At 44.5% G+C, this 26721-nt stretch overlaps 1 long non-coding RNA gene across 1 annotated transcript; it reads right to left on the minus strand.

Annotated features, from left to right (window-relative positions):
- Positions 1 to 2891: 2891 nt before the first annotated feature.
- On the minus strand, positions 2892 to 7380 carry LOC139062571 (uncharacterized). Its single transcript, XR_011516130.1, has 3 exons — positions 5353 to 7380; positions 4130 to 4206; positions 2892 to 4036 (listed from the first exon to the last, which is right to left on the minus strand). It is a non-coding gene; the product is annotated as an uncharacterized lncRNA (long non-coding RNA).
- Between the last annotated feature and the right edge of the window lie 19341 nt (positions 7381 to 26721).

Here is a 26721-nt window from a genome sequence, read left to right on the forward strand (position 1 = left end):
ATACAGAGAACCACTGTTGTTCTAACACTGTTTGGCACATTAAAACAGGTGCATAGAGTTGATAGTGGTGAGGGATCCAGATAAGTCTGGCCAGTGTTATCATACATCTTCCCAAACACAAGGCTGTCATTTTTACATGGCTACACAAAGACTGGTCATAGAAATATGTACACAAGAAGTCAAGCATGCATGAAAACCAGCGTACACCATGAAGACCAGAAACAGATCCAGATGTACAGAACAAAATCTCATGCCTGCTTCCATCTCCCTATGTCAAGACTTCTTAAAACAAGAAAACACACGCACACACACGCACACACACACACACGTTTACATACATATAGTCCTTTCATTCTTAGACATGTCTGTACACGACTCTCTGGCCGCAAATCCTTCAGTGAGATGGATGAGCGTCTTCAGCCCATTCATCATCTGCCTTATCCTCCACCCTCGCCACAGTTTTTATATCAGCCAGCAGTCAAACTGACAACTGATGGTCCCTTTTCTGCCTTACTCCCTTTAATTTTTTTCACCCTCCTCCCCTTTATTTCTTGTGTCTTTTCCTCATTCAACTCATCCCCTAGTGCCCCCTTGCTTAGCTTGTACACATGACTACAGGCATGTTCATGGGCATCCGTGCACAATTCACCTTCCTACTTCCTCCTTTACTGCAGATCTCCCTTCTCCACCATCCACCCTCCCCTCTCATCTAACCCTCTCCACGTCCCTCTCCATCTATCTATCTCTCTCCCGTGTACCATTGGGACCAAAGTGGCACCTTCAGAGCGGGCCGTAAAAAGGCCCCATAAAAAGCCCCAACACAGAGAAGAAAGGGTAATGATAAAATTTAACTGCTCCTCCTGGTGCACCTGGGGTCTGACTCTGTGTGTGTTGTTATGATGGTATCGGAGAACATATGTGTGTGTGTTGTGTATGTGTTTGTGTGTATTTGGTGAGTAAGAGGCCTGGGCATTGAACCGGAACTGCCATGCTCGAGGGGGTCAATGCCACAGCACCACCAGGAGAGTTATCACTTTTTAAAGACACACCATAGATTTTGTGGGGGAACTCATTTACACCAGCATAAAATGGTTGGTGGCAAGGGAAGTTTAAAACCTAAAAAGGATGGGGAGTGGGAGACCTGAAGAAATGGGTCTACTGGTCTGAATGTCCTCAGTAGTGAGATATGTACAGTATTTTAACCATGTGCAGAGGCCGGACACAGACTCAAACCACAGCTAATCCAAGCCAGGGTCCAACTCATCTTATTGTGCTGTGTATTTGTCTGCGCAGTTTGGTCTGCATTTTATGGCAGCACACTGTGTGCAAAAATGCCCATAAATCTACCATACAGACGCCAAATGTCATAAAGGTGATTTAAGAAGTGTGTGAGACTCGAAAATGTTTAAAATTCTTTATTGATGCATTGGTGCAATATCATTCATGAATGAACCCTGATAAAATAGAACGATCTGTGTTTGCTGATCAGTATTGGTGGAGCATAATCAGGGTTGTGAGTTAGGGCTAAACTATTTTCAGTGTACTTGCTGGCCAACCTCCAGCTCCCTTCCTATGTTCATATACTGATTCACTCGTGCCTTGCCTGCCTCCCACCGGTCCTTGGCTTGGAGCTTCCCTAGCTAGACCACCAGCATGGAAAATCAGCCTTTGATGGTCCTGTGGGGAACGGTGGAGGCGACGGCTGGGCTTCTGGAGAGGGGGAAAGCCTGGGGAGTAGCACCATGCTCTGATTGACAGGACTTCACTCTGGAAAGGCCTGCAGACCAGGTTGGCACCAATCATTTGGCTGTTGTTAGGTCCAGTTTGGTTTTTTGTAAAGCTAATTTCCGTTGTCTGTAGTCTTTTGGACCTCTGCATACAGAATGCTTTCTGAAGTGTTGCTATAAATGTAAGGGCCTGAATAAAAATAGAGATTTAGCCATGGGGCTAACTCATGTATGTGTAAGTCCCTTTCTCTTACCCAAAGTGAAAATATTCTTCCACAAATAAAGATGATAATTTTTGACTCAAAGTGCAACAAAAAAATGTTACTTTTCAGAGCAATATCGGAGTCCTTAGTGGGATAATGGTTGTGGTTTATCTAGAAGACGTACCAGACTAAACTGGACAAATACAGTAAGTGGCCTGTATTTGATATAGTGCTTTCTGGAGTCCTGGAACCCCCTAAGGCACTTTACAACACAATCAGTCATTCACCCATGTATACACACATTCACACACCCAAAAATGAGTGGGATTATGCTTTACTCTTACTAGGATTGAGAATATTCGTTTACCATGCTGGTAGATGGAATGCTCTGGTAGGTGGTGTACACACAGAGAAAATAAAGGACAGGACTGTACCTTTAGGGGTACAATGTCTTGTCACTGGGGTGGTACCCTCAAAGGTACCATTTTGTACCTTTAGCTGGGGGCACAAATTTGTACCTCTGCAGACTGTACCTTTTACGAGTCATACAAGTACCTTCAGGAGAAAATTTGTGTTCCACTATTTTAAAGTACAGAAAAGTACCCTTAAGGGTACAGAAATATCCTTCCAAGGGTACATAATTTATTACATTATATATATATATATATATATATATATATATATATATATATATATATATATATATATACACACACACACACGTACATAAAATATATGTACACATAAAAATATTTATAAACATATATATATATATATACATATACACATATACATACATATACATATATATATTTGTAAATATTTGTTTTTTTAATATTTTTATAGATACTTTAAATATATTTCTACATAAATATTTTTATATACATATATTTTATATATGTGTGTACATCAACATCCTAAAAATATCAGACACCAAAAACAGAACAAAAATACTTGCTGCATTTATTCACTTTTAAAATAAAGTGCCAAACAGTTTCATACAAACTGTTATCAGAGTATGTGTCAAAAGCCTCCGCTTCAAGTTCCTGTCCAGGTTTGAGCAAAGTCCCTTCACCATTAACTTTAACGCCGTGTGCATGAACATGGTGGTCATATGAGAGAGGAACTACCATTTTTCCATGAAGGATCCACATTGTGTCAATGTTGAAAATGTACTTAATCTGCCAGAAAAGACTTATCTTTTCTGAATGCAGTGCATCAATTACAAACAAATCTCTGACAGAGTATCCGACATTGTTCCACCGTTACTTCAGACACACGCTGCTTTCTTTGCAAAATAAGCTCTAGAAAAGCCACAGTAGACTATCAGAGCTGCTTGCAGTTCCACTGGTAATGATAGAAATGGAGTAGTTACACTTTTTCCAAAAACATTTAATTCACCAAGTAAACTCTGTTTTGAAAACTCCCAGCACTGTCTGAACCGAGGCCTGTTGCTCAAAGTTGCAGCAATGTTCACAAAATTCCTGCAATTACAAGCCAGTGCTTTAAAATACTGGTGCTTACATTCAAATCTCATTCACCATAACAAACGCAGAGGGCCAAACATTTCAATCAGTCTTGCATAGTGGATTCAATGATGACACTTGGGTGTAATTACATCCCCAAAAACACCATTTTAGTTCTGTGAGGAACTCGCGTACAAACAAATCCAACAGTAAAATATTCTCATTTCCTACTTTATTAGCCATCTCTGTTATTTCACAACATAAAAGGAAAACATGCCAGTATTTACAATTAGGTGGCACACAGTCTGCCATCAGAAATGACAGCAACCTAAACAGGCACCACTTTTGTGATGCTGATCCAACAATACCAACAGTATGAAGTCTCTCTGATAACTATTTTCACAACGTACTTTTGGAGAAAGATCAGGGTGTTCTTCAGATGTCTTGGATATGCAAGGTTGAAGACAAAGTACATGCAGAAAGAAGAGAGGATTCCTTTAAAAACAGATGAGGCTCTGCACACTTCGCTGCCATCCAGTTCCACATTGTTTGGAGCTCTTCTGGAGAAAACTGGTTTCCAAACTGGTTTCCAGTCTTCATGGAGTCGCTGAGCAGTTGGATAGGGGGTTTTAGGATGAACCTTTAAAATCAAAAGGAAAAGTAGAGGAAGGCAAAAGCTTAACATAAAGACAAATTGATTATCCTTTTTTAAAGGAATATTTTTTACACTTACCTCTCCAGGAATGACAACGAGATCCAGTTTCTCAAAGATGTATGGCAGGAATAAAAGGGCTGGCCTTATGTCGAGATCTGCAAAACATAGCACAAGATCAACTATGCATATTAACCAGATGATGTTAGACAGGAGTCTCCATGGACTGTGATGTTTTCACATCAGGTTGAGATATGTGCTAGAAAAGATATTAAGATTAGTCACAGCCACATGTGTAAATGAGGGGGACACAAGTGATGTTACAGGGAGTAGAAATATAGAAGGTGGAAAACTTTAAAGCAGGGATCTTCAACTCTGGTCCTCGAGAGCCACCATCCTGCACATGTTAATTGTTTCTTTGCTCCTACACACCTGATTGAAATGAATGAGTAATTAACAGGCCAACGCAGAGTTAAGGAGAGGATTGAATCACTCAATGCAGGTGTGATAGAGCAGGAAACACAGAAAACTAGCATGATGGTAGCTCTTGAGGACCAGAGTTGGAGACCCCTGCAAAGAATTAAGGTATAAGGTCCAAAGCTACAGAGATGATGGAAAAGAAGTGAAAAAGAGTGGGAAGCAAATTAGAATGAGTGGAGAAAAGTGTCAGATTTGATGTGTGATAAAATTATTTCAGCAAGAATAAAAGGAAAGGTGTTGAAGGCAGTAGTGAGCCCAGCCATGTTGTCTAGTTTAGAGACAGTACAGAGCTCAAGAACTTGAGGTTCTCTTTGGGAGTGATGATGATGGATAGGATCAGGAATGAGTTCATCAAAGAGATGGCTCATCTGTGATGATTTTGAAGTCAGAGGAAAGACTGAGATGGTTTGGACATGTCCAGAGGAGAGTCAATGATTACAAAGGTAGAAGGATGCTGAGGTTGGAGCAATCAGGAAGGAGGCTGAAAGGAGATTTATGGATGTGGTCAAAGAGGATATGAAGTCAGTTAGTGTGAGGGTAGAGGATTCAGAGGATGGGGGGGGCAATGCTGATCCAACAATGCCAACAGTATGAAGTCTCTCTGATAACTATTTTCACAACATTTCAAAATACTTAATTGTAAACATTCAAGTTCAGAAAGGAACATTTCTGAAATCCATACAACTTTACCAATTTTAAAGTACAAGTCACCCTCTTGACCAGAGTCTTAAACTACCCACACTGTCAGCTTTTCAAACAGACATTGTGGGTTGCCACACGCACACAGGTTTACATAATGATAAATAATAAATAGCTAAAAGTACCTGGTAAGTCGTCAGTGAGAATGTCCTCTTTTCCATCCAGGTAGAGCCGGTACAGTGGAGATTTGTCTCGAGCAAGATCGATCGCCTTTGGTGCGATAGATGAGAGCTCTTCACGAAATCGCTGGCTCAGGTTACCAGTTGCTGGATGGATCCGCCCCGCCTCATCGCAGAGCTACAATTAACAGATACATTTTCAGTATTGAAAAATAACAGAGTAAAACAAACGGAATAAATAAAACTTGATTTTAATCTGATTGTTAATTAATCAAAAATTTCAGTCACTAACAATATAAAAAATACATTCAATGTAATTACAAAAAGGGAACGAGGGACAACAAGACATAATTTACAAGTATATTTATGTTGGATATACTGAAATTTTCTAGTTCAATTTAAGTATCTGACGTATACTATTTGGTACTCCTAAGAATGGGTACTTCTTCAAGACATCCTCCACAGCCATACCATCTGCAATTTATTTTCGTTGCCAAACAAAGGTTTGCTGCATACGGTCACGCACCACCATGATGTCTGGTTGCATCTTCTGATACTGGCAATGCACCTTTAGATAGGCCTCCAGGGACAACAAGTCCTTCCCTTGAATTCTTAGTCCCTAGAAAAGAAGCAACAGTGAAAAAAAAATTGTGTGCATTAAAACAAATCTTACAGAAGGACATTTAATCATAAAATTATTGCATGGATATAGGGACATAAATAATTCAGCAATGATCTAGAAGCAAAGAATAATTAATTTTTTGTTTGCCATATACATCAATTAATTTTTATGGCATGGTTCTTTGTTGTCCTTTCTTAGTTGCAGACTTTTAGGAAATCTTCGAATTTCAAAAGCAGTGGGCAGTCTCAAAGAACTTCCATTGCTGTGAAAATGTGCAAGTGTTAATTTTTGAGACATACTGCATAACATTAACTTGTTAAATATGTTAAAAACAATGATTGTGTTTACTAATTACATTTAATAAGTACATAACTGCTAAAATGCAGACTTCAGATATACCATCTTTGTGATAGACAACCAAAAATTACCGTAATGTTGCTGATGAAGTAGATGGTTGCCAGTCTCTAGAGTCAGTGTAACTGCAGATTCTTTCAGCCCAGACACAAACTGGTTGAATTTTACCTGCTTTTTGAAAGATCCTTGGAAAGGGTATGCAACCATTGTCTCTGTAAGACCACAACTAACTGTGTCACCATCAACTTCATTCATTTGGTCCTTTAATTTCTAAGCGAGTAAGGGTGACATTGCTTCTGGAGAGCTTTCATCCTGCAACTGGTGGGTTGCCGGATGGATCCCTAGCTCTATCAGTCTTTGAGTTCTTGGGCTTAATAAAGAGTTACACTGCACGTGTGGGCCATTTACCATTTGATCTGTGTTTGGGCTTGGCAACAGAAGACAGGTAGGTGGAAGGTTTTGCCCAGGAAAAGGATCTGCAGAGGAAGGGGATTGATCCATATGTGTGTTTATCTGCCATTGCAATGCAGATGACACAAATTAAAGAACTGCAAACACAGAAAGAACTTGAAAGTATGAAGTTTGCCATCAAAGCATAAATGTGTATAGAAAGAGATTGGTTACCACTCAGTAGAGACAATTAGGCCTCAAAACAGCTGTTAAACAGGTTTTTTAATTTATTTATTTATTTTCAGGCTTACATGGCAGGATTTTTAAAGTTTTGGCAGATTTTCAGAGCATGAGGGACGCCGCACTCGGTGATAAAAAAAAGACAAACATACCAGTTTAAGTCCTATAGTGTGGTGTGCAGCAACTCAGGAAAAGCTATACATTACACACAAACCACTTTTTCCCACAGACATTCCCTGGTCAGATTGGAAGTCTTGCAAGTTAAGACATGACTTCAAACTAAACAAACATGACGGAGGAGGAGCATGCTGTGAGCGCCCTTCACCTCGTTTTCTGATTGGCTACACGTCACATTCAAAAGGGAGCAGGTTCATTTGTCCTCAAAAATCAGACCAATGTAATCCAGCATGTTTGAAATCGGTCCCTGTGTCCTGTAGAGCAGTGGTTCCCAAACTTATTTAGCCGCGCACCCCCTTCTATGTCCCGACCATGTCGACGCATATATATATATATATATATATATATATATATATATATATATATATATATATATCAGATGTCAAGCTAAGCAGACAGGATTAAAAAAAATTCCCCATCACTTTCATTTTTTAAATAGTAATTAATAAACATTCGATACCATTACAATTTCCTTTGATTTCATTTTAAATAAATATTTAGAGTGCCCAGGTAGCACATAAACAATGCAATTTAATGGTTTTCTTAAAGTAGGAACGTTTAACCTGTGCGGCCAGAGCGCTCTCCTTCCTTCTGCTCTGCGTAAACCTGAGCTGATCACCTACTTGTGTGTAATCAAATGTCAATAGGGGACAAGATATAGCCATGATGTTCACTTTTACCTCAGACTGACTTATTGCTGTTTTATGGTGTGGCTGAATCTGCGATCCGCGGCCACGCTGACTGGAATAACAAATGGTGCAGTAACAGGACTTGTGGTCAGGTTCATGAGGAGTCACTGGCTGGAGCGGACCCGACTCATCCCAGAAGCTAATATCTTAATTTGACCTTGAATGAAAAATAACCTCTTAAAAGTTTTTATCACGGTGGAGGCAGCGTTCATTTCTGCCTTCAGTCTGACGGCGCGCTGGAGTTAAAGCAGCGTGTGCGCTTATTGAATCTGTGTGCGTGTGTGTGTGTGTGCGCGCGCGCGGCACAGCCGCTCAAGTAACCTGCTTCTCGCGCTATTTAAACCAATGTTGTAAAATGACTTCTGCCCAACCCAGATGTGCTCACATGTGCACCCGTGAGCCGTGGTTCCGCTGGAACGCGTCTGACCTCTGACAGACGCACTCTGAACTTCAGATCTTCAGCGCGCTGTCAATAGCCTGAATGGGAATCATTTCTTGTTATTTTGTTACATCCACAATGTTCTGTGTGTGAGGTTTACAATGTCAGAACACCTGCATGAGACAGGGTGTTAATTACAATCTGCCAGAATGACTCGCCACCTTCAGATCCCTCCAACACAGTTAAAAATGATCAAATACGGAACATATCGGCGTGCGCAGGCCAGAGTGCTGAAGCTCGGCGCATTGTTATTATGAAGCTAGGGCACATGTGGAGGACACGCGCGCAAAAATATACTTGTTTTCAATTACATTTATTGGGCCCACTTACTTTTTCTTTGGCCCACCCACAAATGAGTTTCTACGCTAATGGTGACATATGACAGACTTCTCTGAGCTCCGCAGCCATTACACTTTTCACCTTGCGCACCCCCTAGCGGCAGCTCACGCACCCCCAGGGGTGCGCGCACCACACTTTGGGAATCCCTGCTTTAGAGCGTACAAGAGTGGTCGTAACGCACCACAAAAGATAGGTTTATCTGATAAGATCATCTTTAGAGCCTTTACTGTAAACATGAGCATCTTTAAGATTGCCAGGATTAGAAAATAAAAACTCGACATGATTATCCTCTCATGTGAACCGAGCTTTGGAAGACCGGCTTGAAGAAAAGATGGACAAAAGCTGCAGGTGTAGCACAAAGTTAAGTTTGCCCCAAGCGGCACTCTCTGCCAACCAAAAGCCAAGCCAACACAGATATGATAAAAACTGCAGTTCTGCCCAAATCCACCAGGGGCTGGATCCAGAAAGGACTAATTCCCATTGACTCCCATGTTAAAAATGCCAGCTTCACAGCAGAAACTGTTTTTCAGCCTGGTGGAAAAAACATTTTAGATTTAATAGGTAAAGTTTACTATGACAACTCTGTGGAGGATGACATTTTTTGTGACTGATCAGTTTTTGTATGCAAATAACCCTTGAGATTATGGATAATTAGTAATATGTCCGTTTGATTGGCAGCTGATAGTTGGTCAGTAAGCTCTAAGCGCTAGCAGCTTGTCCTCCTGCTTGCTCCAAGGGAAAGCCTTAGCCTCACGTTGAATGTGTTACAGCCTAGAAGGAGGCGGCTAGCAGTATCAGTAAAAATGCAGTTATCTGAAAGCATCTGCAACCTCTGTTAGCTTCGATTAGCACGTAGCTACATTGTCTCAGAGTTTGAAGGGTGTCATCATCTGCCCTCACTCTAACAACCCAGCTCTCAGCTTACTTTTTGTATTTTCTGAGAGTGACGAGATGCATGATGCAACAAAAATGGCGGTGGTGGGAGCTGCCCATCGGGTTTCAATTCAGCTCTTCAAAAACCTACTGGTGATGGTGCAGAGGGATTACCCATATTACCTGTATATTTGCAGTTTTACCCTCACAGACAGCAGCAGCACAGAAGGGAGAAGGACTGACTGAGAGAAGAGAACAAGAAATACAAAACCCCCACTAATCAGAGGAGTAGGTGGGGTTTAACTGTAAATGATGGAGGGGTATTTTTCACACACATTTTATGTTGTCTGCATGTTTTGCCTTTGTTTTACCAGCTTTACTCATTATTTCTTTAAAATACTGCAAGCGATGCAGGACATTTTAACCTTCGTTTGGGGAGGAAGTGAACTTCTTTTGCAAGAAATGACTAAATCAGTGCATTATGCAAAGTGGAATGTGACTGAGTTCCACAATTACTGTTCCAAATCCAATTCCAAAAGATTCAGACCCAGTGAGTTAAATCCCATCTTTACCCTCATAGATCACATGTGTTTTCAGTCACGGGTTTGTGCTGGAGATTTTTTTTTCCCATTTTAATCATATCATTAACTTCCAAATGGACTTATGTGAAACTGACCTGCAAGGGTACAACCCGTTAAACATGTGCCATGCATAAATTATCAGTACTTCCTGTAAACCTGCTTATTGCTAAAAAGATTAGGATGACAGACGTAAACAACATAAACAGGCTAATCCTCATTAGCACTGCAGAAAGTCCCCCTAATGCAGTTCTGAGGAGGTAGAGAAACATCTAAGCATGCTGGATGGTGCGATGCTAAGTCGTTTAGCTACTAATGCAAATAGAGCTTTAGTCTGGACTGTACACTAGCGTGTGCACCGTCAGACAGTTAGTGGGCTTGGTAATGTGAAATTATAAGTTGATTGATAGAGGGGATGGGTGTAAATGGAAGCAGGGGGTCACAAAATAGAAGAGTGTCAGTAAACAGCAGCTTTGAGCCAACAGTGCTGGCACACATCTTTGGTTCCCTCCTGGCTTTTGGATCTGACAATTTCAATGTAATAACAGATAAATAGGAAGGGCTCGTCGGGCCACCAAAGCAAACAGCTTGCGCTTGCCAAAGGGAAGGGAGGGAGTCAATGTTGGAGGGTATGCATACACATTTGTGAATGTACTGAAGAGAGATAGAGAGAAGGCTAATGGCTGACATCTGGCATTGGCCCTCCCCCCATCTGAGACCTAGGTTGCAGCCCCATACTGTCATGCTAAATGATAAAGCAGAGGGATTGCCTCTCAGTCGGCACACTTTCAAATCCCCAGGCCGACCCTGAAGGCATAGGCAGGAGAGCCTCTTGCAGCCATTCACAACTTAATATGCCAATTTGTTTTCCAGTGTGTTCAAAAGGAAAAATTATTTCTATATTTTGAGGCTATGTGCAAGTACGAATAAAACGATCTTTGCTGAAATTCATTTAATTGGTCACAGTGTAGGCAGCACAGTGTAGGCAGACCCCCAACCACACACACACACACACACACATACGGATCAGTTCAGTTGTGCCCAAACATTCACTCTACCAAACAACCAACAATCAGAAAACACACACAAAGGAACAAATATGGTTAATTTGAACCCTACTGTGTTGGCCGATGTTTCTCCAAAGAAAGATGACATCAACTGGGACCACAGAAGGCGTTATATCAACTCTTCACAGACAAAATTCACAGTACTTTAAATATAAACCCATAGCATGAAGGGAGAGGTCCTACCTCGAGGGCAGAAGTTGAACTATCTTGTGGTCTTGTTCAGGAGTGAGAGAGAGGCAGATCCACAGGTGGATCAGGGCAGCATCTGCAGTGAAGTGGGTGCTTAACTACTCTGTTGTGGTGAAGCTAGAGAAAGAGTAGAAAGCAAAGCCTTCCATTGACTGGGTAGTCTTTGTTCCAGTCCTTGCCTACGGTCATGTGCTGTTTGGATACTGACCAAAAAACAAGACTGCAAAGGCAAGTGGCCAAAAAGAGCATCATTCAGACGGTGGCTGGGCTCAGCCTTATGCCTAGTCCATGCTTCAGCGTCGACTCCACAAGGGAGAGATGCACACACATTGATAGACGTTTTGCTCTTGGACTTCTGTCTTCTGGGGAGTGTTGAAAAGCAATTCCCCACCATGACAACAGAGGGCGTAGTGCTGTTCTGGAGTTAGCCTGGCATGTATCTGGTTCATGACACTTACTATTGTGTTCATAACGTGTTTTTTTGTGTTTTAGATACTTTTTAACACGATGTGGCCCTCATTTACCACCTCTAAACCCACGTCTCCCATCATCTCTATGCATGAGTAAACGCTTGCTGCATATAGTTTTACTCATCTAGTCACAGGAGAATAAAACGTTTGTTGTACAGTTTACTGTTGTTGAGCTCAGCACACCCACTGTGTGAAAAGCAAATGGAATTATAAGTCAGTAAGGTTAGATCTAGCATCTCTGCTTCAGCCTTATCGCTGCCTCTCCAGACTCCAACCAGGCCCATCATCCTAGATAGCTTTGCTCCAGTTTCTTTGCCTGAGTTAACCAAACTAGTTAACTCTATGAAGACCTCTGCATGCCCCCTCCACATCTTACCCTCATCTTTGTTTAAAAGTGCTTTTCAGTCCATCAGCCCCAGCGTGCTCTCTATATTTAATGCTTCTCTGGTTTCTGGTCAGGTCCCTGCTTACTTTAAGAACGCTGTGGTCCACCCGCTTCTAAAAAAACGAGTCTCGACCCCTCTCTCCATAGCAGCTTCAGACCCATCTCTAAACTTCCGTTCATCTCCAAGATCTTGGAAAAGGTTGTGGCTAAACAACTCACAGCTGCTCTTGATGAACATCTATGATTGCTTCCAGTCAGGTTTTCGTAGAGCTCATTCTACTGAAGCAGCTCTTCTTAGGGTCTCTAATGACCTTCTGACTCACAGTGATGCAGGGGACTGTTCTGTTCTGGTCCTGCTGGACCTGACTGCAGCCTTTGACACTGTTGACCATCACCTGCTACTGGAGAGGCTGAGAGACTGGGTAGGCCTATCAGGATCTGCTCTGGAGTGGTTCTCCTCTTATCTTTCTGAGCGTTATTTCTCTGTGGCCGTCTCAAAGTTTAGATCCTCCACCACCTCCCTCACCCATGGTGTTCCACAAGGTTCTTTAACGTAATCTCCTACCATCTTTACGCAGATGACATCCACATCTACTTTAAGCCCCATGAGATGTCTAAGCTGCAGCCGTTACACACCTGCTTAGACTCTATCAAGACCTGGATGGCTGGGAGCTTTCTACAGCTGAATGAAGATAAGACTGAGATCCTCATCTGTGCCCCAGGCAAGCTGGTTCCCAAAGTCAGAGACTCTCTTGGTCAGCTTCCATCAGGAATCTTGGCATGACCTTTGACCCAGCTCTCATCCTGGATTCTCATGTCAGTTCTCTTGTTCGCTCTTCCTTCTTCCATCTCAGGAACATTGCTAAGCTGAGTCCCGGTCTGTCCCACTCTGAACTTGAGACAGTTATCCACACCTTCATCTCCTCACGCTTAATGTTGGTTACGCTTGACACGTCTGCGAGGTTCGCATGGCTCCGTGTGGCAAAATTGCTTCATTTTAACAACCACGCCCCTCCACCTGGCCTCCGCACCGCGCACCCAGGAAATTTTCTAAGCACGCGGATGGTCAAACACGGAAAAATATGGCTGACTGGCAAGAACTAGTATGGCAGAGGTTCGTAAATACAGACATTTGTATGATTCAGCTCTCAGAGATCACTGTGATCAACATGTTGTTAATAATTCTTGGAGAGAAATAGCTCGCACTGTCGGAAATGACGAGGACGCTGTTAAAAATGCTGGAATGCCATGTTGTAAACAACTGTAATTACTACTTCTACTACGGTGTAGTGTTGGATGCATGCCATAGAGCTCCATGCTGCCCCCTACAGTTTGGGAGAATATTGGATCACCACAGAGACAAGCCGCATGAATCATAAACGCTGCAAGTTGTGAAGCGCGTTCCAGCCGCGAGCCGCATCACCAAACGCAAAGTAAATACGTCAAGCATAAACCAAGCTTTCAACCACTGTAACTCTCTTTTCACGTGTCTGAGCAGAACCTCCCTGAACCGTCTACAAGTGGTTCAGAATACCTGTGCTCGGCTTCTGACCAAGTCTTCCAAACACACCCACATCACCCCGCTTCTCCTCCAGCTTCACTGGCTGTCAGTCAACTTCAGGGTTCATTTCAAGATCCTGATTCTGGTCTATAGGGCCTTACATGGACAAGCACCATCTTACATTGGTGATCTCCTCAGTCCCTACACCCCCAGCAGGTCCCTGAGGTCCAATGGCCAAAGCCTACTGGTTGTGCAGTGTCACGACGTGCTGCGGAGTGGAGCGGAGGAAAGGCGAGGATCCAGACCGGGGAGGAAACAGGCAGGCAGGTAGGAATGATTAACAAGGGTTTAGTAAGCACGCTGGACAATGAAACAATGACACCACCAGGAACACAGAACAGCAGGGGTTTAAATACATGAGGAACGGGAGCTATGGTGATTGGGAAACAAGAGGCAGGTGGGAGCAATTAACGGAGACACAGACTACAACCTAGGAGAAGACAGGACAGGGTGTGACAGTACCCCCCCCCCAACCCCCCCCCCCCCTCAAAGGGCGGATTCCAGACGCCCACAGGAACCAGGAGCAGGGTGGGGGGAGGGGGATCCAGAGGACGATGGAGAGGCGGCAGGGAACGGCAGAATCCGGGGGCCGGTGCCTGCGGCAGAAGAGGAGGCGACGGGCCCTTGGAGGCCGGCGCCTGCGGCAGAAGAGGAGGCGACGGGCCCTTGGAGGCCGGCGCCTGTGGCAGATGGGGAGGCGACGGGTCCGTGGAGGCCGGCGCCTGCGGCAGATGGGGAGGCGACGGGCCCTTGGAGGCCGGCGCCTGCGGCAGAAGAGGAGGCGACGGGCCCTTGGAGGCCGGCGCCTGTGGCAGATGGGGAGGCGACGGGCCCTTGGAGGCCGGCGCCTGCGGCAGAAGAGGAGACGAGGACGGACTCTTCAGGACCTGCATCCATGATGGAGGAGCTCTGCAGGCTGGGCCAGCGACAAAGTCACTGCAGGCTGGGCCGGCGTTGCCCTCAAAACCACCGTCGGAACCGGAGACCGTGTAAACGCCGGGCTGGACGGAGCGTCGGCCTCTTGAGTGCAGAGAGCATCCCCAGACGAGGCGACGTCATCGGACGAGCCGACTTCAGAGTAGGAGGCGGCGACGTCATCGGACGGGACGTCATCAGACGGGACGTCATCAGAGGTGGCGGCGACATCATCAGACGGGACGTCATCAGAGGTAGCAGCGACGTCATCAGACGGGACGTCATCGGAGGTGGCGGCGACGTCATCAGACGGGACGTCATCAGAGGTAGCAGCGACGTCATCAGACGGGACGTCATCAGAGGTGGCGGCGACGTCTTCAGACGGGACGTCATCAGAGGTGGCGGCGACGTCATCAGAGGCGACATCATCAGAGGTGGCGGCGACGTCATCAGAGGTGACGTCATCAGAGGTGACGTCATCAGAGGTGGCGGCAACGTCATCAGAGGTGGCGGCGACGTCATCAGAGGGGACGGCGACGTCATCAGAGGGGATGTCATCAGAGGGGACGTCACCAGAGGCGGCGGCGACGTCATCAGAGGGGACGTCACCAGAGGCGGCGGCGTCATCAGAGGCGACGTCATCAGAGGTAGAGGGGACGTCATCAGAGGTAGAGGGGACGTCATCAGAGGGGACGTCATCAGAGGTGGAGGCGACGTCATCAGAGGTGATGTCATCAGAGGGGACGTCATCAGAGAGGACGTCATCAGAGGGGACGTCATCAGAGGGGACATCACCAGAGGCGGCGGCGACGTCATCAGAGGGGACGTCACCAGAGGGGACGTCATCAGAGGGGACGTCACCAGAGGCGGCGGCGACGTCATCAGAGGGGACGTCACCAGAGGCGGCGGCGACGTCATCAGAGGGGACGTCACCAGAGGGGACGTCATCAGAGGAGACGACTGCGGGGACGTCATCAGAGGAGACCACTGCGGGGACGTCATCAGAGGCGTCAACTGCGGGGATGTCATCAGAGGCGTCGACTGCGGGGACGTCATCAGAGGCGTCGACTGCGGGGACGTCATCAGAGGCGTCGACTGCGGGGACGTCATCAGAGGCGTCGACTGCGGGGACGTCATCAGAGGCGTCGACTGCGGGGACGTCATCAGAGGCGTCGACTGCGGGGACGTCATCAGAGGCGTCGACTGCGGGGACGTCATCAGAGGCGTCGACTTCAGAACAGGACGGGGCGTCGACTTCAGAACAGGACGGGGCGTCGACCACCATCGACTTCGGGTCCAGGGGCGTCGACTTCTGGTGCTTCGATTTTCGGACCGTCGACCTCTGGACCGCTGGCCTCTGGACCGGAACCGGAACCGTCTGCTTCTGGCCCGGAGGAGTCGGCTTCTGGTCCCTCAACTTCTGGACCGCCGAGTTTTGGACCGGACCCGGCTCCATCTGCTTCCGGGTCGGTACCCTCCGTCTCTCGTCCCGCTCCGTCGGCTTATGGGCCGGTGGCAGAGCCGCTGCTAGGAGGGCTTGGAGCGATGAGGAGAGGTGGGAGGTCAGCTCGTCCAGCTGTAGCTCCCTGAGGCTGAGCGTCCAACGGAGCTGGGCCAGCTCAGCCCGCTGACCGGCGAGCTCCGCTGGGGGAACCCTGCGCTCGCTCCTCTGGCCCTGGGACAAGGAGGATAGGGCGTCCAGGTGAGACTCCTTGCGGCTGAGGAGCTCGCGGAACCGGCCGAGCTCCGCCCGTTGCTCCATCAGCCGGGCCGCGATTGCTGCTCCTTCCTCTGCAACCGACGGGGGCTCCGGTTCGGCAGGAGACGGGACTGGTGGTCTGGCCGGGGGCGTGTCCTAACTGCCGTGCCGGGCACGGCCAGCGGCGGGCTCGAAGCTCCGTCCAGAAGCTCTGGGCTGTGGTGGCTTCCGGCGTCTCTCCCCACGCCGTGGACCGACTCCGGGGGAACAGATCACCAGCCTCGTGCCCTCATAGCTGGAGCGATCTGGCAGCGGCTCCCGGTCCAAACATGCCTCCGGTTCCGGGAGGACAGGGAGGAACGCTGCGGCCGAAGGTCGGCGACGCCGGCGGTGGCGAGGCGGAGCTGGGGCAGAAGGAGATGGAGAAGCTGGCCGGTGGTCGGACGTGAGCCACTGGAGCAGGTTCTCCCAGGGCAGAATCTCCCGGCTGGATCCATCAACGGATTCGGGTGGTGTCATTCTGTCACGACGTGCTGCGGAGTGGAGCGGAGGAAAGGCGAGGATCCAGACCGGGGAGGAAACAGGCAGGCAGGTAGGAACGATTAACAAGGGTTTATTAAGCACGCTGGACAATGAAACAATGACACCACCAGGAACACAGAACAGCAGGGGTTTAAATACATGAGGAACGGGAGCTATGGTGATTGGGAAACAAGAGGCAGGTGGGAGCAATTAACGGAGACACAGACTACAACCTAGGAGAAGACAGGACAGGGTGTGACATGCAGCATCAGGCTAAAGACCAAAGGTGACAGATCATTTGCTGCTGTGGCCCCCAGACTCTGGACCTCTCTCTTCCTGAGCCTGAGATCAGTGGACTCAGTGGTCTCCTTTAAAAAACAGCTGAAAACCCACCTGTTCAGGCTGGTTTTGGTGTGTTCTTCATCCTCTCCTTGTTCCGCTCTTTCTACCAGCTCCACATTTTCCAGGATCCACAGAATTTCTTCTTTCCCTTTCCTTAAAATTTTCATCACATTTTGTTCTAATTTTAACCACATTTTAATTTTTTTTCTAAAATCATTTTTATATTTAAAATGTTTTGTTCTTCTGAAGTGCCTCATGTTTTTTATGTTGAGAGGTGCTATATAAAAAATATTTTTCTTTATTTTTTATAAGCAGAGTGATTTACTTTAAGAGGACATTTTATGCAAAACTCACCCTTCTCATCATTTTGTGATGCCATGTGGGTCTCTACTGTCCACTCTACTGTTTACAGAAGCCACAACTGTTAAATGACCTGATGAAAAAATAGAATAAGTTCTGAAAGATGTCTATTGAAGAGTATCAGGGCCACTGAGTTTCTTTGTCGGACTTCTGAAAATAACAAAAGAATTCTGATAATAATGTCAGAAAGCAGGACTCGGATTGCTTTCTAATGAAGTCAGAATTTATCTTTTTTTTCATCAGTTAAAAAACATGGTGTTTAAATTATAAAGTTGCAAAATTTAGTCATAACAAACATTTACCAAATAAGTATGGGCATTTTTTCATTTGTGGAAAGTGATTAACTAAAATCTTACTGGGATTTTTTGTGTAATTCTTGTGGAAATCTGAATTATTTCATAACAACAATAAAGCTGCTCAAGCATGCATTTTTTTATTTATCTATTTGTAAAAATATGTGTTTATTTATTTTTATAAAATTATTTTTAGGGGCACTTGTGGCTCCAGCGCCGCATTTTGCAGAGCCCCATTCCTAAACAGGGAAAAAGTCCAGAATCTCTTTGAGAGCAATTCCAGAAAGTGAGGTTCTGTCTTTCCAGGCTGCTGCCTTCATTAGGTAGACGGAGATTAGCGATCAAACCTGAACAGCAAACTGGAAACACACATCAGCAGAGAAACTGAAACAGACCTGCTCGTAAATGGAGAACATGAGGATAATAATGACCAGGCTGTCAGACCAATGGCAGAACACTAGTGACACCAGGAAGATTGTTCTTCTCAACAGCAAATGAACCAGAGAGATGGGCATCTCCAGTCTCCAGGAAACACAACCAACAGACTAAGGAAGTCAGAAAGCAGGGCTGCACTCAGGTGCCCAAAGTTCATTCTGTAAGTTTAGAAGAAGCCATAGCCATACCATACCATAGTTTATTTATAAAGCACGTTTAAAACACAGCATGGGAGCTGCCCAAACTGCTGCACAGGCTAAAACTAAACACGACCATTCTAAGAAACTAAAACAGAATATAAAAATACCAGTCAAAAGCAGATAAAACATGATGAATACTAAGAACACATTAAAACAATGACACAATAAAACACTAAAACGAATCACTGTTTAAAAGCCAAATCATAAAAGTGGGTCTTTAAACGAGATTTAAAAACCGCCAGTGATGGAGCCTGCCGAACTCCAATGGGCAACGAGCTCCACAGCTTTGGGGCAGCATGCAGCGACATAACCCTAACCAATCATAACTTATGACTGTGACTCCTGGATCTAATGCCTTGGGTATGATAAATGACACTGTAGAGCAACTGTGTGTTTAACTAATGCCTTCTCCAAAATCCAATCACAGCACAAGGTCTACTGGAAACATCCCAGATCCTAGAACTGTTATCAGCTGGATTTGACCCTGGTCCGGAGACCCTCACTCAACAAGAAACACCTGCTCTCATTTCATAGTAGAGATTATACAAATGGCTGTGTGTGTGTGTGTGTGTGTGTGTGTGTGTGTGTGTGTGTGTGTGTGTGTGTGTGTGTGTGTGTGTGTGTGTGTGTGTGTGTGTACTTGTGTGTACTTGTGTGACACAATATATGGATTCTTTCTTGGATGTTCAAGAGAGGTTTTCCATATTCCCAAGTCAGAGCCAGAAACACAACAAGAGACATGAGAACAGCCCTGGATAAGAATCTACTGCCATGACAACCTTTCAAGGGAATTATTTTAAGGTTTTCACTTTTTGATGTCCACACCAGTAAAAAAAAAAAAAGGAGAAACATGTTTTCACATTTTGAAGAAAACGTTTAACATATTCCTGCTTCAATTCATGCTGAACCAATGCAGTTGTTAACAAAGAACATCGGGAGTATAAAAAGGGATGGACGGATCGCAACACCCTCAGAGCAAAGCTCACGAAAAACAACAAAAAGTGTTGTGTTGGGCTGAAACAGGCCCATATAGATATCAGTTGTATGACAGAGTCATGATAAAATAAGTGCCAGATTTCAGGCATGGAAGAATGCATCTGCAGCTGGATACTGCATACAGTTTACAAAATATTCAGCAGCAAGTTGACATCAGGCATCAGTCTCATAGGGAGGAGACAGGGCATCAGGAAAGGGTGGCCTGGATGATACAGACCCATGGAAAGATGTTGAGAGAAAGAAAAGGACAAACATAGCTGATGGTTTGGATCAAGTCCATGTGCCGGGCCTCAGCCCAACACAGTGGAGTTCTACCAGGGGATGTTCTCCAAAATCTAGCTGCACACTAATTACTAAAGATTTTGTTCAGAAAATTATCTATAAGTCCATTGCTGCATTTCACAGCAAATTAACCATGACAATACCGAAAATGAATAAATAAAGCTGAAATCTGCAATGGTGTCTCTGTGAATATCCTTCTGTCTTTCTTTGTTCTTCATCCCGGAGAAAGCGGGAGCTTATTTCCTTTATGTGGGAATTATTTAAGAGTCAAATAAAAGCTTTGTTTAGATTTAGCTGTGAAAGTGCGATAAGCTGTTAGCCCTGGGACATAGAAAACTGGAATTATCATGGTTAAATAGTGTACTTGTAAACATAAAGCCTTGCATCGAATTAAACAATCGCACAAACGCACGCACACACACCTTACACTGGCGTCACCCAAATATGCTAGCTGAAGTTTCAGCACAACCAGTCAAACATTAGCCTCCACCAGGCTAAATCGTCCTATCTTCATGATCAAATCAGAATGGTAATGCATAAAACCCTGGAGGAAGGGTCATCAGTTAGTGACAATATGTGGGTCAGTTCACTCTGCAGGGTGAACGTCAAGACCACCCAGATCCTGATACTCCTAAAGCATAAACGGGGAACCGTGGCTTTGTGCATGTGTATGTGTGGTGTGGTGTTTAGGAGATGTATAGAGGTGCTATACCCTAATGACAAGCCTACTGCTCTCATGGCGAGGCACAATTAATGACCCGTGCCAACATTACAGAATGACAAATCCCCACTGTCCAGACAGTGTCCCCCCAGCTTGGCAAGAATAATTCTTCATTAGGTCTCCACAGAAGGTACCATGGTACTGGTAGTGGCTAAAATTAAATGAAATACTAGCTAAGACATTTATGTTGCTCCTAACATTTCATTTGTTTAATTATTTTGGTGAAGATGATCAATAAAGACAAAAAATCATTACATAACATTCAGTAGTAGAAGATATAAACTAATAGAACAAGCATTGGAAGGGTCAGATTGTGAGTTTGCATGAGTCTGAGGAGTCTTCTGGTGCAATTGTTGTAGTGGCTCCATATTGGAACCGATATGAGGGCATCCACAATCAGGGCAGGTTAAAGTCACACAAGAGAAACCACACCAAGCAGGGAATGCCACGTTACAAAATACGGAATCCCATCTAACCACAACCTCTGGGTTCTTGTGATGCTGGACTGTCCTGACCCCCCACAGAGTCTCCGTGACAAAGAGCTGCACCCAGTGATGTTCATAAAGGTCCTTTCACACTATCTTCATCATTCTATTGTAAAAATCTCCTTCTCACAAAATATTTACTAAAGGCCCCTTGTGTGAAATCCATGGAAATCATGATGAAAAAATATGACTCTTTAGCACCATGCAGTTCAGAGAAAGTATTGCAGCAACGGTGGCTCACTCATGAGTTTGACTGTATAATCAATGTCCAACCTGTCTAGCCTAACCCACGCAGGTGACCGGGAAGAGGACGGTCTGGAGGTCCCTAGTTGGGATGCTGCCCCCGCGACCCGGACCCGGATAAGCGGAGGAAGACGATGACGAATTATGACTGTTTTATCAACCTACCAGTTCTGAAGGAAGCAAGCTAGTTCTATTCTTGAAGCTGTCATGATTCACACACGGAGGAGGGGTGACTTCAGCTGGGAGGTCAGGTGTTGTGAGAAATTGTGTTCCCCTGAAACGTTCTGTCCCCCCTATCGGGAGATCGCACTTCTGGCTATTTTCACAACACTTGTGATAAGCTTTTATGGGAAAATGATGTAATGTAATATAATAATGTTATGCTTATGATTTTTTATCGATATTTCCTCTTAAAAACAATAAAAAACACACAGTAAAAACATTCTTGTTCACTCTTTTGCAGCAAGCTTATTTATCATTTTTAAAGTAATCTCAACCAGTTTAACCATCTTTTATTTGAGGTAGTTTAGTACTCATAATGGACAATAAGTTCTGTGGATTTGGAAATATTTGCTCTTGACTGCCTAAGGGAAACAGAATATTTCAGGGGAACATAATTTCCCACAACACCCGTTTCACGTGGATCAGGGAGCCTCGATGTAAACAAACTGGCTGCCGCTACCAGCTAATGGATGTGGAGAGATCACTGGCTGATCGTTAACCACGGCTGGTCAAGGAGTGTTGGTGAGGCGGAGACACGCTGTGGAGATCAAGTAAACAATGCTGACTTATCCACCCGCTAATCGTGGCTCACGATTGGTGTGGTGGAGATGGTGGAGATCGGTGTCAGCAGCTACCTAGCTACTAGTTAGCCATGCCTAAAGCCGGGGGACATGCTGTGTATGCTGCACGTAACCCCCCACGGATTACCAGCAAAAGGTGACCAAAGTCCAAAGGTAACATTTGAGAAGAAGCCCTCTGTGTCGGAGCTTTTCAGTAACGCGTGGAGAACTACGTCACTGTTAGTAAAGTGTTGTGGAAAAAAAGTAAACAACGCTGATTTAGCCACTGGCTAGTGGACGAGCGTGTTGGGCGAGACAGCAGGCTGCAAGAAGAGAGGAGACTTGAGTAAAGGTGCTTTGGAACTGACGTGTTGGGTCCGGGCCGGGAGCTCTGGTACTAGGAAAAGACGAATGAACAGCTTTAGGTGAGTTTGGGAGTCAGAGACACTAATCGGAGGCTGGCATCCAGCTAATAGCGGGCAGGGGTCTGAACATATGCAGCTTCCTTGTGTTGGACATGATGAACTGACAACATTTATGTCTTTTAATTTCATTGTATATTATTCAAACTAACAAGTACAGCAACAGTGTAGCTATTCTTTTCTATTTCTTAGTTGAATTACCAGACTCCATATTTCCAGGGCGCACTGCTGCCCTCTGCTGGTTCTTTCAGGTTACAGCCATAGTCCAGACGGGTAACGTGGAGTTCGTATGTCCCTAAACAGCTACTGTATTTTAAGATGGTGGATGACCATGGAGCCTCGCCCACAGTTTATGTATTTAAAAATGTAAAATTTCAAGTTGAGAGGAATATTTAGAATTGATGTTGGTGAGAAATATTAGTGAAAAAAGACAAGTTTGTGAACTGGAAACACAGGATTTGATAGTAAACAGGTAAAAATATCACACACTGTTCCTTTAATGAGCCAACATCTTATTTTGTCAGAACAAATATAGAGTTCAGGGTTGAAGATTTGTTGGTACTACACCCCCAACCTCTCCATCAAACTTACTCTTTTTTTTTTTTTGCAGGTCTTCACCATATCATGTTTTCATCTTCTCCCTGGCACTCCCTACCTCCAATCCATAAGAGACACCAGCATAAGCTCCAATTAGTTTTGTAAAACTCACTCATTGAATTGACCAGATCTGATCAACACTTCACTACAAAGTGGTGTTTAAATGAATATGGTAAATGGCCTGTATTTGTATGGCACTTTCTACAACCCCCCAAGGCGCTTCACAACATAGTCATTCAGCCATTTACACACATATACACACGCATTCACACGCTGGTGGGAATGAGCTATAATGACTGCCTAACACAGGTGCCACCGGTCCCTCCGACCACCATCAGCAGGCAAGGCGAGTTAAGTGTCTTGCTCAAGGACACAGCGGGAGCATTCTCTGGTTGGACCTGGGATGGAACCTGCAGACTTCCGATTACTGGACTACTCCACCTCCTGAGCTACTGCTGTCCCCAAACATAAAGGTAACAGTAGCACTTTACAATAAGGTCCCTTCATTCATTTTACTTAGTGCATCATTAAGCATTAATAAACAAAGGATTCCTTTATTAATGTTTCTTTTATTAAGTGTCCTCAAGGTAAGAACAAAGGGTCAAGGGCAGTGTCTGCTTAGTAATGCATTACATAATATGTTTAAGCAGTTGTTAATCCTCTATTTAATAGTTTAATATTGCTTAATATTGCACTAAGTAACGCTAATAAAGGAACCCTTGTTGTAAAGTGTTAACAATATTCACACATTAAATTTTTTATCAAAACAATTCATTTCGGGGCCGGGGCTTTTCGGGTCACAGTCTCCCTAGGGTTCCTGTGCTCTGGGGCAGCGCCTGGATCTCTGGGACTTGGAGCTCCCCCCGTCTCCTGCACATCTTTAGGGGGCAGATATGTGGCCCCTCACACTCTCTATTGGACGCTCCTATAGAGAAACCTTACATATACAAGCGCATGTACACACACAGGTGCTCACATGGTGCTCTCATAAGTATGGACTTGGGCACGTTCAACACATGTCTTAAGGCTGTGGTGGGCACTTAATGCACTGTGATTTGTTATCGTGCAATTGCTCAGTAAAACAATGTTGATTTTATATTTCCTCATCAGGTTGACGCAGTGATAGCTTGCTCTAGTCATATTGTTGCATGTCCCTTTTTTATTTTCTCTCTTTCTGCAGGTTTAGAAGCAGATTCTTCCCCATCACTGACTGTTTGTGTTAACACCCCCCCCCCCCCCCCCCCGTCTATTCCTTTCTTTTTCACTTCTGGCTCCGTGTCTGGTCAGAATTAAAAAGCATCCAAAAACAGTAACAATAATGTTTTAAGTATCAGGTACGACATTAAAGCAGGAGCTTTGATGCTCTTCCTGAGAGTAAATCTGTAAGACTTGTCTCCGGCATTGAGACATCATTTCTGTTTGCTTCACAGCCAGACAGGACACAGGGGAAAATATGTATTTCTAAGACATAGCTAAAAATAAACATTTAGTAAAAATATATTTTAAATACCCTTTTCCCTACTTCTGAGAGTCAGCAGGAAAGTACAGGCATCTATTTTGAAACATTATTTCACCACGAGCATCTCCTTGTTTAGTCTCCAGACTTCCACGGCTTAAGGAGGTGGTCATTTTCAGCTCCACAGGCCTAGGTTGGACATATGCTGTACACGAGATGACACGGGGACTCAAACAGACTTTTTCTGTTGTAAACATTTTAAATGTCTTAATTTTTTGCGTCTTCATTCACTTTCTGCGCCTAAGTTTGGAGCTTTTTGTAAAAACTGCTTCAGAGTTGTGTGTCCAGTTTTTAACCTCGTTAAATTGCAGCTGTTTAATGTGTTCTTCCTGCAGGACAAAAACTAACACTTGTTTCATACTTTCTGAATGATCTTTTTTGTTTGTTTTTCCACAGAATTTTTTCAGCAGTCAGCCTTTGGTAAAGAGGTAGGCCACTAATTGTGTGTGTGTGTGTGTGTGTGTGTGTGTGTGTGTGTGTGTGTGTGTGTGTGTGTGTGTGTGTGTGTGTGTGTGTGTGTGTGTGTGTGTGTGTGTGTGTGTGTGTGTGTGTGTGTGTGTGTGTGTGTGTGTGTGTGTGTGATGAGGAGTGTTGGAGGACAGGTTAACGTCCATTTCCCACACTGAACGCTTCATGGCTTTCTTGCTTGGGTTGCTTACTGATCTACCATAAACATTTCCTCTCTCACACTCCTCCCGACCTTTCTTTCTGCTCCCACACTCATTCATTTAGACAAGCACCCACACACCCGGAGAAACACAACTGATATGGGATGTGCCCTTACAACGCTAGTTACAAGTTTGTGAAGAGGCCTTCATCCCACTGCCGAAGAGCAGAGAGCCAGAGGCATGCTAGACCCGGGACCACATTGGCTATGTAGACTCACATTACAGACATCCAGACATTAGGCCAGGAGTCCTCAACTAAATTTGTTTAAGGGCTGGAATTTTTTCAGGCAGCGTGAGGGCCAGATCTTCTTCTTAAATAAAGTTAAAATTTTATTTGGGGCATGAATTTTGCTGCAAAGCTTCTAAGTCTCCCAGTTGGGGGAGGGATTAGGGCCCAAAGGGTTGTGGCCCACAGGCCGCCAGTTGAGGTTCATTGCTTTAGACCATCAGACACACAACTAGGACCTGAGTTAAGATTCCAACCTACACATTTCTGACTGAGATGTAAGCATCTCTCAGCCCAGCTCCCTGGACTTCAGCTGCAACCTGTAAAATTAGTATCTGTGATTGTCTCACTGTGAAATGTAACCCCATCAACGAGGAACTGGCTTTTGGAAAGGCAGAATTCTCAAATTAAATACATTTTCCAGCATATTTAAAATCAACCACAACTGACTATACTGAAAATAAATATATATACGAGAAAATAAGTATGGGCTGGTTTTGTGAGATTTCTTGCTGACAAGAACATTTTTATTTCAACAGTGAGAACAACAAAATTAACTCTGAAAAATGCATTTCAGTAAAGTTATCAACCAGCGGCAAGTAGTTTATTTCTTCTCCACTTCTTCACTCTGATTCATGCTTTGCACCCGTGTCCCCTCCCGAGTTCCTCCTCTGAGCTGACAGCAGTAGGCATCTTCATGCAGTCAGCTGTTTGTGTGTGAAAGCAACTGCTACCCATTTGTATTGCTGATGCTAGTACATTACAACATCATAAAGTAACACAGAACAGAGACACAAAAACTTGGTGCAGTTTTAGATATTAAGTTGGTGACCAAGACCTGATAACAAAAAATATACACAAAAATAAAAACCAAAACATAAACTATGACACAACCTCCTCCCAAGATGCCATGTTGGATCATTGGAGCATTATAAACATATGTGTGTGTGTGTGTGTGTGTGTGTTTGTGTGTGTGTGTGTGTGTGTGTGTGTGTAATTATTTTAATTATTCAACCTAACACAAAGTATTTATTAAAATAATTCACAAATATTTCTGTTCATTTGCAATATTTAAAGTAGACATTTGCCCAGATCCTGCACAAAAGTAACAATATTACATGCTTATCTTAGGTGTGTTCTTGCTGTGTTGTGGTTCTAATTCCATGCTGTCGTTCTTTTTTTAAAACACAGAAACAGTTTTGTTACCTGTTTTGTCGCTATGTTTCGTCTGCGGATACGAAACCGCAGACGAAACATAGCGACAAACAGGTAACAAAACTGTTTCTGTGTTTTAAAAA

The sequence above is a fragment of the Nothobranchius furzeri genome, chromosome 13, assembly GCF_043380555.1.
Source record: "Nothobranchius furzeri strain GRZ-AD chromosome 13, NfurGRZ-RIMD1, whole genome shotgun sequence".
NCBI lineage: Eukaryota > Metazoa > Chordata > Actinopteri > Cyprinodontiformes > Nothobranchiidae > Nothobranchius > Nothobranchius furzeri.